Below are 16,731 nucleotides of genomic sequence, written 5' to 3'. Positions count from 1 at the left end.
GGGACAGAATATTCCCTGATGTTTTGGTTTAATCCTCCCTCTTAAGCAGGCACACCCCAACTCAATGTAATCCTGAAGTCAGAGACTAGGGTCTTGGCCAGCTTGCTGCTTTAATCATGTCATCATGCAGCAAGCATTCACTAAGAGGCCAGTGCTGGCTAAAACTCTGAGTTGTGTCTGGGTATGTTTATGTGAAGGGAGTTGTGGGATGCAGAAGAGAGAGTTGATAAAACTTTCAGGCAAAAGATAATGAACAAGCAGACAGATCTAATGATATTGGATAGAAACATACTAGAATAAAAAAGTTCTGAGAAAGTTCCTTTTCATGGCCCCTTGCCTTAAGTGGCTTAGTGAGGGGAACCTGCTTAGAGTATTGTCTCTACTATTATCCTAGGACAGAAAGTACCTCCTTTATACAGCCCTTCCTTCTCTAACCCCTCTTTGCTCCCACCCCTTCCCCAGAAGTCAAGCATCCTTGGCCTGAGAGGGAAGGCAATGAGTGAGAAGTTTCTTTTCCTGCTCCATGAGGGACTAACACCCAGGAGAGGAGAAGTTTGGATGCTTGCCTCATGCTGGGACCTGTGTCACTGTGGGGTGGTTGTAACAGTGCATGGAAGGTCAGTAGGTATCCCTGACTTGGAGTAACATTGAGGAGGAGAAGTTGTGGTGGCTGGGGGATGGAGCTGTGTTTTGTCTTGGGAAGGAATTTCTGGGCACATAGATCAGTGGGGAAGGGGGAGAATAAAGAGGGAGGGAAAGAACAAGGCTAAGAGATGTGACTGCCTGACCTGCATACCTCTTGGAGGAGACTTGGGGGTGGGGGGAAGTGAAAGTGTAGACTGGAGACAAGACTGAGGATAGGAACAAAAAACAACACACAGGCAGTTAAATTGCAGAAAATCACTGTGTGGACTCCTGGCATCAAGTTAATTAACATCTCTCTACCGCTTAGGTATTGAAGTTTTAGCTGAGTTTGAGCTCAAAAGGAGCTACTGTAACATTAGTGTAATTAGAAAAAACTCAATAGAGAATCGCTGCTATCATTTAAGGATAGAATGATTTAAAATGGCTCTGGGCACAATTAAGTGCTACTGATGCTGTGAAGTGCCAGAAGAGTGCACAGAAGTTCTCTCCAAGTCCTGCCCTACTCCTGCCCTTGTTATTACCCACCATGCAATGGCTGCCTGACTTTCCTAGAACCTTCCTGCACCTGGCCCTATCTCTTTCAAGCTCTGTGTTTCTCCCTGTGCCTTAATTTTCCTCAATTTTCAATAGTATAGTTGTCATTGATAGTAGTATCTATCTCTATTAGTCTGTTTGTGTTGCTACAAAAAATACCTGAGGCTGGATAATTTATAAAGAAAAAAAGGTTTATTTAGCTTCCATTTAGTCATGCTCATCTCTCTAGCAAGTGGTGGCTCTACAGCCCTCTTTTATTCCTCTTCTGAAAATGTTTTTTCCTTCTTTCTACATGGCTATGCTTCAAATTTTTATGCTTTGCCTCCCTTTTAAATATAAATTCTGGCCGGGCATGGAATTTAGTGGGGGGAAACTGCTTAGAGTATTGTCTCTACTATTATCCTAGGACAGAAAGTGTCTCCTTTACACAGCCCTTCCTTCTCTCACCCCTCTTTGCTCCCACCCCTTCCCTGGAAGTCAAACATCCTTCACTGTAATCCCAGCACTTTGGGAGGCCAAGGTGGGCAGATCACAAGGTCAGGAGATCGAGACCATCCTGGCTAAATGGTGAAACCCTACCTCTACTAAAAATACAAAAAATTAGCTGGGCGTGGTGGCAGGCGCCTGTAGTCCCAGCTACTCGGGAGGCTGAGGCAGGAGAATGGCATGAACCCAGGAGGTGGAGCTGGCAGTGAGCCGAGATCACGCCACTGCACTCCAGCCTGTGTGACAGAGCGAGACTCTGTCTCAAAAAAATAAATAAATAAAAATAAATAAATAAATAAATAAATAAGTTCCAATTTTAAGTTATTTCTTTTCTCCCACATCTGTGTAGGCTGTTAGAAGCAGCCAGGGTAAATCTTGAATGCTTTGCTGCTTAGAAATTTCTTCCACTAGATACCCTCAGTCATCACTCTTAAGTTCAACCTTCCACAAAGTCCAGGGACATGGACACAATGCAGCTAAGTTCTTTTTTCTAAGGCATTAACAACGGTGACCTTTGCTCCAGTTCCCAATAAATTCCTCATTTCCTTCTGAGACCTTGTCAGCCCAACCTTCGCTGTTTGCATTTCCATCAGCATTTTGGTCACAGCCACTGAGCAAGTCCCTAAGGAGTTCCAAACTTTCCCTTGTCTTCTTGTCTTCTTCTGAGCCCTCTAAACTCTTGCCCTCTCCTTTTCCATGTGACATGCTGGTTCCCTTCACCTTTCATCTTGCTTGTAAGCTTCCTGAGGCCTCACCAGAAGCAGATGCTGGCACTATGCTTCATGTGCAGCCTGCAGAACCATGAGCCAAATAAACCTCTTTTCTTTATAAATTACTCAGCCTCAGGTATTCTTTTAAAGCAATGCAAAATGGATTAATACACTACCTCATAAGGTCAGTGTGAAGATTTAGTGATCTAATGTGGGTCCAGGGACATGAGAAGGTTCCTGCAGTAGAACAAACACAGAAAAAAGGACTGTGTGTTGGTAAAGATCAACAGTTTTTAAAACACAGGGAGGTGGCTCAAAGCCAATGTGGAATATTTGGGCTACATTAAATTTCTGTTTTGCAACTTTTAATGGCATATAAAACCATTCTGAACCCCATGATGAATATTGATTATCCTCTCAGAAGAGAAAATAAGTCTTTATGCAAGATGCCAAACTAAGGAATGATTCTCATCTCACAGAAGTGTAGACTAGCATCTGGGCTAGAGACTGTTTTTTCTTAGCCTCATAGCATCAAAATGCAGAAGCCATTGTCTGAGGGGGGTAACAATCTCATACCCTAAAACCAGATGAAACATAACTGAACAATATAGGGTTTGAACTCAGGATTTACAAGGTGGGAGGGCTATAGAATGATAAGCAATACACAGAGCTCTGAACTTACTATTCCCACAAATCAAGCACTGAAGTCAAATTTTAATCTAATATTATTACTTCTGTGGCTGAAAATATCCTATTAATGACAGGTTATAAATTTATCTAATTTGGAAATGAACTAGATTTGGAAAACCAATACTTGAAATCTACTTGCCTACTAATGGCAATTTGTTTCTGCCTGTGGATTCTGGTCTCTTGTCATTAATATATTGAGGTTATTTCTGTCTGGCAGAGATAGGAAACAAACATCAGTTTATTTCTTCCTAAAATTGCATTTTCTCTTCAGAATCAGTTTCTAAGAAACATTTCAACTTTAATCAAATATTGCCAATAGACAATAGTAATTCAGAGATAATCCAGATAAATTCTCTTTCAGATACCCTTTACAGAGTAAACTGGATCTACCACGTACCTTCTAAGTACATTTCTTTTAAATTGTACTGCCAGAATTTTCTCACCATTGTTGCTAATCACAGGCAGAAGTGGATTTGTTTGCAAAATCCTTTGTTTGGCAAATCTAATTTTTGTGTATGTGTGAAAAAGATAGTCACTCATATAAATGCATTTGTGGCATTTATTCCATGAGAACTGAGGGGGGAAACCAATATAAAAATATAAAATTGATTGATTTAAAGGAGATAAAGTTGATTATCAGTCAATTAGTAAATACATACAAAGATATTGCTCTGGGCTATTGGTTTTGTTAGGTATATTGGCCTCAATAATGAACAAAATTATTATCCTCAAGGTGCTTAAGTACAGGCATACATGTGAAAAGTGTTATGATCGAGTTCAAGGTATATAGAAACTAAGTATTAGGAATGCTGAACTCAATTTTAATGAAATTCTTCCTGTGGGTGGTGACTTTTAAACTAAGACAGAAAGTTTGCTCAGCACAAGAGAATTGGGGAGAATATAGTTTTAGACAGAGGAAAGAACTTGGACAGAATTCGCATCGGTCCTCTGCAATGTGGCTGGACCATTAGCTTTGTATTCTTGTGTGCATTGCGGGTGCTGGGCAGGCAGGGAGGTGGGGCGTGTGAAGGAAGGCTAGATTATGCAGTGCCTTGTTAGCCATGTTAAGAAGTTCACCCATCTTATCCATGCTCTTTCTCTTGACTGGACTGCCTTTCCTAGACCTTCCAACCATTCCTGAAAGATCAAATCAAGTGTTTCCTCCTCCATGTGTAGCTCTCTTTTAGTCTCCAGGAATCCTGATGGCAGGCTTGTCTGAAATTGTACCTTTTTCTTTAGCATCATGGCTTGACTAATTGTTCTCTAGGAACTAGTATAGATTCTACAGTTAGAGAAGTTCTTTTTGAACATGCTAAAACTGGATACATGGTATATGGCCTAAAATTGTTGAATTACCCATCTTTCAAATTTACAGGGTGAATTGATGTGTACTGCAAATCTCGAAAGTTCTCAAAGCTGTCAAAGTCCATTTATGTGAAGATATTGAGTTTAGCAGTTGTTTAAATAAAATGTCAATAAAAAGTGAGGAATTATATTTTTAAAATGCATGCATTCTTTTAAATAAATTGAGTGTGAAGTTTACTACTACTATTATTATTATATCATTTATTTATTTTCTAGTCTTTGGATGTAGGGCCAAAGGCCAAGTGTGGACCTGCTGTTCTACCTTGTCTTTCTTCCATAAAGAGAGACGTTTTATTTTTGTATAAATGGAACCAGAATTTAAAGACACATAAAAAGGTAATTTAGTGCAGAATACTAGATTTTTACTACCATTTTCTAGTGTTTCATATCAACTTTAGCAACTAGCTTTAATAAGTGTTTTCAAAGACTTCGGGGTAGTTCTTGTAGAAAATATTTTTAAATTAATCTTTAATTAAAGTACTAAATAATATTTATCTGCTTTCCATAGTATTAATGAATATGTTTTGCATAAACTGGTTTAAGAAAAAATACAAATCACTCTTTGTAGGTGTAGAACTCAATTTGTTAGGGCAGATGTACCCTCACAATTAGAAAATCAAAGGGACAAATTTCATGTACTAGCCACACACATTCAGTGTAATTTGGGGATCATGGGTAGGTTTTATAGAGAGTTTAAAAAGTCAACCCAGTAATTTGGGTAAGTGAAGATCAGTTAAGAGAATGCCTATCTTGACTTCCTCTGAAGTTCTTTGTCTGACGATGAAAGCAATAATCACCACCAATCCAATAGGTAGAATAATCAGACACTTTCGTATATGATTTAGATAGGAAGGAAGGACAGAAGGAAGGAAGGAAGGAAGGAGGGAGGGAGGGAGGGAGGAAGGAAGGAAAATAAAGGGGGGAAACAGAGAGGGAGGAATAAGGAAAAACATAGAAAATGTTCCTTTGCAGAAAAGCTAATTAGAAGTAGAAGAAATGATTGAATTCAAAAAAATTCTCAGTTGGCAATCATTATGACAACAATTTCATTCTAGCAAGAAATCATAAATGGTTTCTATAATCAGCGGTTGAAAGTTTGAGGAGTAAAAGTGTATTTACATTGTCTCAAAGCAGCACTCAATAAGATACTTGTTAATTTACAAAGAATAAAATGATAACTTTAATGCAGCACAAAATTTAGCTCATCTTTCTGCCATTATATAACAAAAATCCACTTTTCTCCAGTTTCAAATAATAGGTTCTTCATCTTTATCTGAGCCCGCACCCCTTCAGTGCCTTTAACTCCATATTTCTATCATCAGTCTGCTCATGATGATGTATTATTTAAAATAGTACTTATTTTATTTTCATGAACCTCACTTCTTCTGAGTACTGACTAGCAGAGTCATTAACATCATATTTATATGAAACAGCTATTTAAGCCATCTATACTTTTTCTATCATACTCCCCAGAATCCTTTCAGCCTGGCCCATTGCCAAATTCCAAAGCTACTTCCACATTTTTAGATATTTGTTAACTGCAGCACCCCACTTCCAGATACAGTTGCCACCCTCTTGTCTGTAGGAAACCCCAAGCCACACCCATGGTGGAAAACCCAAATAGTAGATAGTACCAAACTCTACATATGATTTGCCACATAGTACCAGAGTTAATATGTCCTTTCATGGTTTAAGTCCTGGTACCTTTTTTGCACTTTTATGAATGTAGTTTCTTTCGGGCATCTTCTTCCAGAAGCGCCACGTTTGGATGGTATACTTTCCCCTTAACTTCTTTAACTCTTCCAGAAATGTGGTAGCAGCTTCTTAATGGGCAGATACAGCCTCTTACTTGCAATAAATGACTTGATGTCATTCATTTCAGGGGATCCCTTGCTGGAGTCTTCACATAGTTTCAGTGCTTCCTGGTGCAACACATTTAATGTCTTTTCTGTCTTAACTAAGCACTTATCAGGCACTATGGCTGTAACTTTTACAGTTTGTGGTGCAGCAGTGAAACAAACACAAATTTATTTTTCCTTCCTTATAATTTCATGGATAGAAGATTTGTTTTTAGTATATATATATATACTGAGGTTCCATATATATATACACACACACACACATATATGTATGTATATATACATACACACACATATATATTATTTCTTTCCTTATTAAGTTGAGAACTTTCAGCTGTTCACTTAAAGGAAGCACTTTATGTCTTCTCTTTATCATATCTGTATTGCCAGCATCACTACTCTTGCACTTTAGGGCCCTTATTAAGTAAAATAGTGTTATTTGAACACAACCACTGTGCAGTCAAACTGATAATGAAAATGTCTTATGGGAGGGTGGTGGAGACAGTGTGGATCTGCTGGACAAAGCGATAATTTACATCCCACAGGGACAGCTCAAGATTTTCACACACTACTCAAACTGGCACACAATTTAAAACTTATGAATTGTTTATGTCTGGAATTTTTCAATTAATATATTTGGACCTCAGTTGACCATGCTGGTAAGTGAAACTATAAAAAGCAAAACAGCAGAAAAGCTGTGATTCCTGTACCAAGATTTATATTAGGATTTTATTACTGGCATAGCCATCTACCATAAACTTAGTGGCTTTAAATAAAACAAATTTATTGTCTTATAATTTCTGAGGTCAAAAGTCTAAAATGAGTCTTACTTGGTGTGATGGACTAAATGTTGGTGTCCCCCAAAAATTCATATGTTGAAGCCCAAACCCCCAATGTGACTGTATTTGGAGATGGAGCCTATAAGGAAGTAATTAAGATGAAATGAGGACATAAGGATGGGGCCCTGATCCCAAAGGGTTAGTGTCTTCATAAGAAGAGTCACCAGAGAACTCTGTCACTTTCTGGGCACAAGCACCAAGGAAAGACCAAGGGAGGACATAGTGAGAAGGTGGCCATGTATAAATCAAGAAGTGAGCTCTCACCAGAAACTTACCATGCTGATACCATGATCTTTTTTTTTTTTTTTTTTAATACTTTAAGTTCTGGAATACATGTGCAGAATGTGCAGTTTTGTTACATAGGTATACACGTGCCATGGTGGTTTGCTGCACCCATCAACCCATCATCTACATTAGGATACCGTGATCTTGAACTTCCAACATCCAGATCTGTGAGAAAATAAATTTCTGTGTTTAAGCTTTCTGGTCTGTGGTAATTTATTTGGGCAGCCTGAGAAGATTAATACATTGGGTTAACATCAAGTTATTGGAAGTTTCATTATTTCTGGAAGCACTAGGGAAGAATCTGTTTCCTTATCTTTTCAACTTTTAGAGACCACCTCTATTTCTTGACTTGTGGCCTCCTTCCATCTTTAAAACCAGCAAATGCTTCCATTGTGACATCTCCATTCTCTGACTTCAATTCTTCTGCTTTCCTCTCCCACATTTAAAGGAAGCTTGGAATTACATTGGTCCACCTGAATAATGCAGGATAATCTACCTATTTTAAGGGTACCTGATTAGCATTATCTAAAATATTTTAAGGTGCACAAATCATATTTACAAGTCATTGGATATTAAAGCTCTTTACTAGAAAAAAATGGTGGAAAGCAGATGTTTTAAGGGTGAAGCTTGAATATTTTTTTGTGTGGACCAAATGAATGACTACTTTATGTGACTTGTAGAATAATCTTTATTTTACAGTCATACTTAACATTAGTGGAGCCTAAATAGGTAACGTGTTATAGATAGTATTGAGGCAAATGAAATAACTGATATTGAATAGAAGTAGAAAAGTTTATCATTTTTACTTCCAAGTTAAAATACTGTTAACTAAGTAGAGTTAATATTAAGTTTCTTGTGAGAATCTAGCCAGAGAGAGAGAGAGAGAGAGAGGCACTACAAGGAGAGGAAAGAGACAGAACCAAAGAATCAAGAATGTTTGCATTCTTGAGCCCACAATAGTGTAACGACATAAGAATGTAGTGGGAGTCTAGCCAATCTGGGCTTAGGTCTCAGTCACAGCTGAATATATGCAAACTTCTTTCCCACAGACCCTCCAAATGGGATGCCCATACATACTGCCGACATCCTAATAAGCAAAATATTATAATATCATAGTATTATAAATACTATAAGAAATATAGACCTCTGATTTATCTAAAGGGTGGTCCATTTTTATTTTCGGCTTCATTTGTGGCAGTGTCCTGCTTTATTTCACAGGTCACAAACCTGTTATTATACCAGGTTTACCCCTATACTTCTAGGTTTTGGGAGTTAATGTTTGGAGAATTATATGCACTGAAGTGAAGAGCAATTTAGAGTTACAGCCACATAATAGATTTACTTGTGTTCCACTGGAGGAAGGTCTTGGGAGAAATTTGTTCTACAAATGAAGAAAGAGAATAAATAATTTGAAACATGTCAAGTACATTGACCAGCTTGCTCACTAAGAATCTGTCTTCTTGTTTCCCTTGTTGGCTCAAGTCAGAACCAGTGTAGCTAATAAATTATGCAGTGCATAGCTGTTCCAACTTGGTCCGCTAAGTGGAACCATGTATAACCAGTTCCATCAATGGGAAACCCGGAAATTGGAATGATGAAAGTTTATTTTCTGATGACTGTGATAACACCAGTCATAGCTGTCTTCAATTAGGTTGATGTCCCTGTCCTCTCTATTTACCAGGAATTTCAGCCAACTGCAGGCTGGGTTGGTGGAGAAAAAGGAGTTACAATTTATATAAATAAGAAATAAAGAAAAAACAAAAATAACACAAAAACACTTTGTGTGGGATTTGGATCAGCTACATTCATGGGTCAGTTTTCTAATCTGTGACTCAAAATCTAAAATATCACCCTGGAGACTTGAATTCTCAAGCAATTCCTGCAGATTCCTGTTTGTTTTCTTGTTTAATATTACTCATACCAGATCACACTCTGACTTCTAGGCATGAATGATGTGAATGAGGTTCTCTCAGAGAAACTCCTCATGGAGGTGCCAGCCAGAATGGGTAGAACAAGGTAACCTGATGCCAATAGAAGATTAAAGACAATATCTTATATCTGTGCACTTGTATGTCTCTGAGAGCTTTGTTTCATGACTCATATTGACCAGTACTGAATCTGTTAGCCATGGCTCATGACTCAACTGCCTGCTGGGGCCAGGCAAATAAGATAAATACATGATGCTCTAGATGTCTTAAAAGACAGCCAAGAATGAACAAAGGTAGGACACTGAAAGTGCTGCTCAGCTAATGTCTCTCAAATTAAAAACAAATATGCAAACTATTTTTCTAGCTAAGCCCTCACCTGTTCTGGCCTGATTTGGCCCAAAGGTCCCCATTTGCACTAACCTACCAATTGTGTTGTCACACCCACTCACTACTTTCAGAAGCAAATGACTTATAAACACATGTGAGTATTCATAGAACTAATTACCTTCAAAATTCTGAATGGAATGTTTATTGTTGTGGTTGCTTGGATCTGCCCTTCTTAGACTCTTCCTAACAGCAACTCTGAGAGACAGTGGGTTGTGGGCCAGACAGAGGACCAAGCCGTTTCAACTTACCTGTCAGGTAGCCATTCCACATGTAGTTTCCAGAAACTATTCTGTTTCAAATGTTGATGTCCATAACTGACAACTACCCTTTGTTTATGTCTATAGTCCTTTTCATTGCTGATCTAATTGAGATTTCATGTAACTCACACCAAGAAATAGTAGTCTTCAGACTAAAGAATCTATAACCTTTCTGATGCTTCATTGCTGCTGATCTAATATGAGATAAAATTCTGCTCTCTTTTGTAGAATATGCCTAGGTTTCTGGGTTTAGTATATCATAAATATGAGAGACCCACATAGATCTTCAGTATACAAAGTAGGAAGCAGACATTTATGTTTGTATCTAGGGAACACAGAAACAACATAGATGCAGAGTAAAAAAGTCTTCAACCCCATCTTTCTTCTGATTTATGATTAAACATTTCTGTAAAATATATATGTACAGGCCTCTTTTTTCCTGCCCTGATACATTTTCTCCATCTATACTCCCCACTTTCCTTCCCTGGCCCATCACAGCTGCTTCTGCTGTTTCTCTTTGGGATATCTGGGTTCTCTTTTTAGCTCTTTCATTAATAAATCTAAGTGACCACACAACGTCTCTAAGGCTCATCTTTTTGATCTATTAAACTGAGATGAGAGTTGAACTAGGAATAATCTATAAGGTCCCACACTGAACCAACTACAAATCTTTTTTGTATGTATGAGATTTCATGAATTCAGCCAGAATTTTATTCTAGAATTAACAAACCTATAATTGGGCTGAAGCATAATACAATATGCCTATTTTCTCTAAGGATTCAGGTAAATTATCCATTTTATATAATTGTGTGGTCATCACTGTTGTTTGAAGATCTGTAATATAGAAAGTATATCATGACAATGTTTAAAAGTTGCTTGTATTTCATGTTCACCAGCAGCAATATATTGCTTTATTAAACTAGAGATAATCAATAATAGAGCAACAATTTAAAGTTGAGATTCTTTGAGAAAACAATTGAAAGATAACCAATTTATTCAGCATGATTGCTTTATATCTTTTTGCTTGGTTACAAGTGTTAAAAAAAATCAACACAGCGTTACTTAGCAAACATTAAAAACACATATATTTATATGTACATATACAACTATATATACAATATTAAACTGTATAAAACCAATATATTTATTGAAAATATAGAAAAATTAATAAGTAGATAATTGGAATTTTTTAGAAGTGTATTTGTATATTTGTATATTTGTATATTTACCAGTGCACACAGATGTTATATTTTGATTTTTTTGATTTGTTTCCTAGTAATAGTCTCCCTACATATGTTGATTATTTTACACAAATTTAGAGTGAGGGTGTCTGAAAATCCACTCCTCTATAAAAGTAATCAGAAAACTGGTAAAAACTTGTCAACATCAATTTTCAGAACTTGGAAAATTAACCAAAGGCTTGCAACAATCTGAAGAGCATTTATTCAAGAAAAATGGGAAAATCTCAGTAAGAAGAGTGAGCTTTGTGACATTTTGATTTACATATTTCCATCATCTTCTCCTCAGCATCACAGAAGCCTTGAAATTCAACTACCTTGAAGTCACAGTAGCCATAATGTGATTGACAGAATAATGGCCCCCACGGATGTGCATATCACAATCCCCCAAAGCTATAATTACATTGTGCTAAATGGCAAAAAGTTACTGCGCGTATGTGATTAAGTTAAGGCTCCAAATATGGAGAAATTATCTTGTATTATCTATGAGGCCTTGATATAATCACAGGTGACCTTATAGGACAAAGGCAGAAAGTAAAAGAGGGAAGGAGACGCTATACTATACTGCTGATTGTGAAGAGGGAGGAAGGAGGCCACAAACCAAGGGATACAGGCAGCCTCTGGAACATGGATAAGGCCAGAAAACAAAACAAAACCAAACCTGAAACAAAACATATTTTTTGTTTCCTTGGAGCCCCTAGAAAGAACAGAGTCCTGACGATTCAAATTAGATTTCTTAACTTCATAACTGTAATATCATACATGTGTTGTTTTAAGGCACTAAGTACGTAGTGATGTGTTATAGCAGCAATAGGAAATTAATACAGGTTTTGGTACCTGGAAGTGGGACATTGTTTGCTGTAGCAAGTACCTAAAAATACATAAGTGGCTTTGGAATTGTGTAATGGGTTTAAGCTGGAAGAACTTTGAGGAGCATAATAGAAAATTCCTGGATTACTTTACAAGACTGTTAGTGGAAATATAGTTATTAACAGTACTGTACATGAGAGCTGAGAAGGAAGTTATAGGAAACATGAAGAAACTGTATTCTTTTTATATAATGATAGAATGCTTAGCTGAACTGTGTCATAATGTTATTTTGAAAGATAAATTTGATTTTTAGTTGGGATTCCAAGCAAAGTGTTGAAATTGTGGTTTGGTTTCTTCCTTGTGCTTATAGCATAATGTGGGGGATAAAAAAAGAAGAGAGAGAGAAAAAAAGTCTTGAGAAAATTTTAAGCAAAAAGGAGTCAGGACTAGATGATTTAGAAGATTTTCATCTTATCCAGATTGCACAAGACACTAAAATGAGCACATTCAATGTCAGGAGATTGTGCTCTGGAGAGAAGGAAAAGGGAATGGCTGGACAATCTTTTGCTAGTGCTTCTGAAGCAGCAACATTTCAGAGTATTCAATCACACAAAGGACTCTGAAGAGTTTAGGTGTGTGATTTTTGGATCTAAGCAGAAACCAGGAATGGAGTTGGCGTTACCAAGGAAATATCAATGGAGGAGCAAATGACAGGGAAAGGAAGAAATAAAAGAAATTCACTAGAATTGCAAATGAAAACTGCCTAATAACATTACTCAGCTGAAAACACGTTTCCCCTTAAGAAAAATGAAGAATGATTCTGAGGGCAGAGCTGCAGAACAAGAGGGCAGAATCCTGAAGCCAGAAGGTGAAACTGACAGCCACAGAGGATTATTTCAAGTCCTCAAAACCTAGTAGAGCCTCACATGCTGGATTTCAAAATTATTTGGATTAATGATTCCTTTTTTCATTCTATAGTCTCCCTCTTTGAACAGAAATGCCTCTAACAGGGAAACTATGCCTGTCCTACCATTGTGTTATGAAAAGAGTAACATGTTTTCTTGTTTTACAAATCAAAGTTTGAAGAGAAATTTTTACCCATAATGGATCATACCCACAGTCACAACCGACACAAGATTTACCTGGTGAGATTTTGGATGTTTAAGCTGATGAGGTTTATTTGAGATTTTGGACTTAAGTAGATACTGTAATGTGTTGAGATTTTGGAGATTTGATATGGGGTTTATATACTTTGCATGTGGGATAGCTAGTCCTTTCGGGGAACCGAGAAAGAAATATTGTAGACAGAACAATGGTTCCCCAACATACCTATATCATAATCCAGAGAGCCAGTAGATATATTACCTAGATGAAACAAGGTATTTTTCAAACATAATTACATTAAGGATCTTAAGATCTTTTAACACAAGGCAAATTATCCTGTGTTATCTGAGTGGATCAAATGTAATTACAAGGCTCCTAATGAGAGAATACAAGATCAGAAGGTAAAACTAGAAAAGAGAAAGAAAAATATAATTCCTACAGCCTCCAGCACAAAGGCAACCCTGAGGACCCATCGCAAACTTCTGACCACCAGAAATTGTAAAGCAATACATTTGTGCTGATTTTTTTAATTGATACTTAATATTTTACATATTTCGGTGCTACATGTGAGTATTTGTTAAATGCAGAAAATGTGTAATGATAAAGTCCAGGGTATTTGGAATTATCCATCACCCTGAATGTTTATCATTTCTTTATGTAGAAAATATTTCAAATCCTCTCTTCTAACTACTTTGAAATGTACAATACATGTTGCTAACTAAAGTCAGCCAGCTTTCCTTTTGAACATTAGAACTTGTAAAATTGAGTAGCCACTTTGGAAAACATTTAGCAGTTTCTCATAAATTTAAACATGCAGTTGCTAACTGACCCATCTAAAATAATAATAATAGTAACTCTTAAGTTTGTATCATCCTCTCTTTTGCTAGGATTCTTTCTTTACTTATCTTTACCTCATCTCTTAGTTCATAGTCAATATCTTTGGAATGCAAACCTGCTATTTAAAATTTACTCTTGTTTTTGACAGTAACCATTTTTCAAAAGTATGTTTTCTTCTTTGTCATTATTAATATTTGTCTCTTGTCTACATGTTGTGGCCTCTTAGTTACAAGTTCAATTTTTTTCTTGTATCTACTTGAGAGTAGCTCACACAATATTTGTCACAAAATAATGTAAGTTCTGCAATATTTTCAATGTATTTATAGGCACCGTTAGAATCCTCCCCTTAAATTTTGAGCTGGAAACAGGGTTTGTAGATGGATTTATTTTATAAATTTTATTCAGAGCAACCTAAGGAAAACACAGAGAATAACAAAATCCTAATTAGGGCCAATTAGAAAATTTGGCTCCATAGAAATTCGTTCTAATTTTGTTAGAATCATGTTGCTGGAGACAGAGATCTACTCAAACCTCATTTTAAGATGATTTATCTTGTCTTTACTTGGGACAAAATGTTGCCATGTTCATTCTTCAAGGCAATGAAGGCAATGAAGAATGAACAACAAAATGTTGCCAATGCTCATTCTTCAAGATTGGTGTGGGTAAAATCCAGCCATTTTCAAATGATTCTGAAACATAAAGATTTAATTTTGTTTAAATAGATTAAAGTCACATGGGAATATCAATTTGCACTCAGTTTATCATGACTGTATTTAGTACTTGTACTCCTAAAATTCCTTTTTGGTAATTGATAAGAGACGGAATTCATATGTAAAACCACATATATTAAAAACAATTTACAAAATAAAAGATGAATCATGTTTACACCATTAAATGTAGAAAAGCTAAAACTGTAGTTGTATATTCCTGTCTCTAACCAGGCTAATATGTTTTGATAATGTTAGATGTTAAACATAAAAGGCTAAATATTTTCAATAAGTCATACTCTAAAGCACTTACATAATCCAGATTATGGCTATTTATGACCTACGACCCTGGTTGTCTACACCAGAGACAATAACCAGCTGTCCACCTGGATTGGAGTATTTGCATCAGGTATGGCAATGTGTTTCTCAACTTACTTGATCCATAATAACATGGATTTAGATCATTCCAGAATATAATTTGTTATAAAAAATTTTGACTGTGGATTAAAATACTGTGAATTTAAGACTTTTATATTTTATTTACATTTGAATTTTTATTTTTGATAGAGATAGTAAACTTACACTTTACATATTATAATATTGTTAATTACAAATTTATTTCCTAGGAATCTCATTTAAAAATAAATGCCTACTTTTGGCCAGGCGCAGTGGCTCACGCCTGTAATCCTAGCACTTTGGGAGGCTGAGGTGGGCGGATCATGAGGTCAGGAGAGTGGAAACCCCGTTTCCACTAAAAATATAAAAAATTAGCCGGGCATGGTGGTGGGCGCCTGTAGTCCCAGCTACTCGAGAGGCTGAGGCAGGAGAATGGTGTGAACCCGGGAAACGGAGGTTGCAGTGAGCCAAGATTGCGCCACTGCACTCCAACCTGGGTGACAGAGCTGAACTCTGTCTCAAAAAATAAAATAAAATAAATAAATGCCTACTTTTAAAATAGGAGATTGTATTTTGAGAATGTAACCTATATTAACATCGAGAATCCTCACTTCATCTATTGCTTGTGCATTAGAAGCCTGGTATGAAAATGTAAAATATAAACACTAATTTTGGGAAAATGTCTCTTATTCTGTACTAGAGTGAATACAATTAAATCAAAGTTTATGATGTCAATTCTGATTTAATTTCCTGTGATATTGTCTCTTGAATAATTAACTTTGACAATTTAGTTGTCTGCAATCATTGGCCACATTTTATTTTGTAATACTTTAAAAATAAAATAGTATATATGTAACTTCTTGAAAAGGTTGTTTACATTTTCAATGCTTAATTGTAAACTTGTCATAAATTATGATATAAATATAACAAAACCTTTTAGCATTTGGGTAAAAACTATATTAAAATATTCAAATGATAATATAGATATTATCTGAATTTCAAAAATATGTATAATGTGTATTTTAAATTTTTTGTTAACAAAATTATTGAGTATATTAACAATAGAGACAAGACAAAACACCTTATAGACTGTAATAATAATTTTTCATTTGCCTGTTTCCATGGTGAAGTAAAATAAAATTTAATTTTAGACTACTATGATATACAAGACAAGTGACAGAAAAAAATCAAAGATGTTGACAATGGGTCAATTACTTTAAATATCCTAAATGTAAATATTAAGTTATGTGTTGATATGTTCTTTAAATGTAATTTGAGTACTTCATAACCACATTCTTTATTTTTACTCTAATAGATAAATCAGTTAACAGTGTGTCAACATTTTGATCCTCTGGGGGATATGTACCAAACACACTGATATATTAATTCTTTAAGATATAACTCGTTTTGTTGTAGTTAGATCAACCCCCATAAATTAAAGTGTTTCTTAAGTTGGAGGAAAGCTAAACCTTGCAAACCTGAAGAGAATGTATAGAAAGTCCTTAGATAATGAGAAGGTAAATGCAGCAATAGTCTTCTCATGAGAAAGGAAAAAAATACTGGCTGCAGGATCATTCCTGAAAATTCTGGTCTGCCCTTTTAGTATGCTAAACATAGGTATAACTCTTGAAATGGTTTTCCCACCCTGATTTCC

Source organism: Pongo abelii, chromosome 2 (assembly GCF_028885655.2).
Source record: "Pongo abelii isolate AG06213 chromosome 2, NHGRI_mPonAbe1-v2.0_pri, whole genome shotgun sequence".
In the NCBI taxonomy this organism is placed as follows: Eukaryota; Metazoa; Chordata; class Mammalia; order Primates; family Hominidae; genus Pongo; species Pongo abelii.
The sequence above is the reverse complement of the archived record's forward strand: the minus strand, read 5'-3'. Positions refer to the sequence as shown.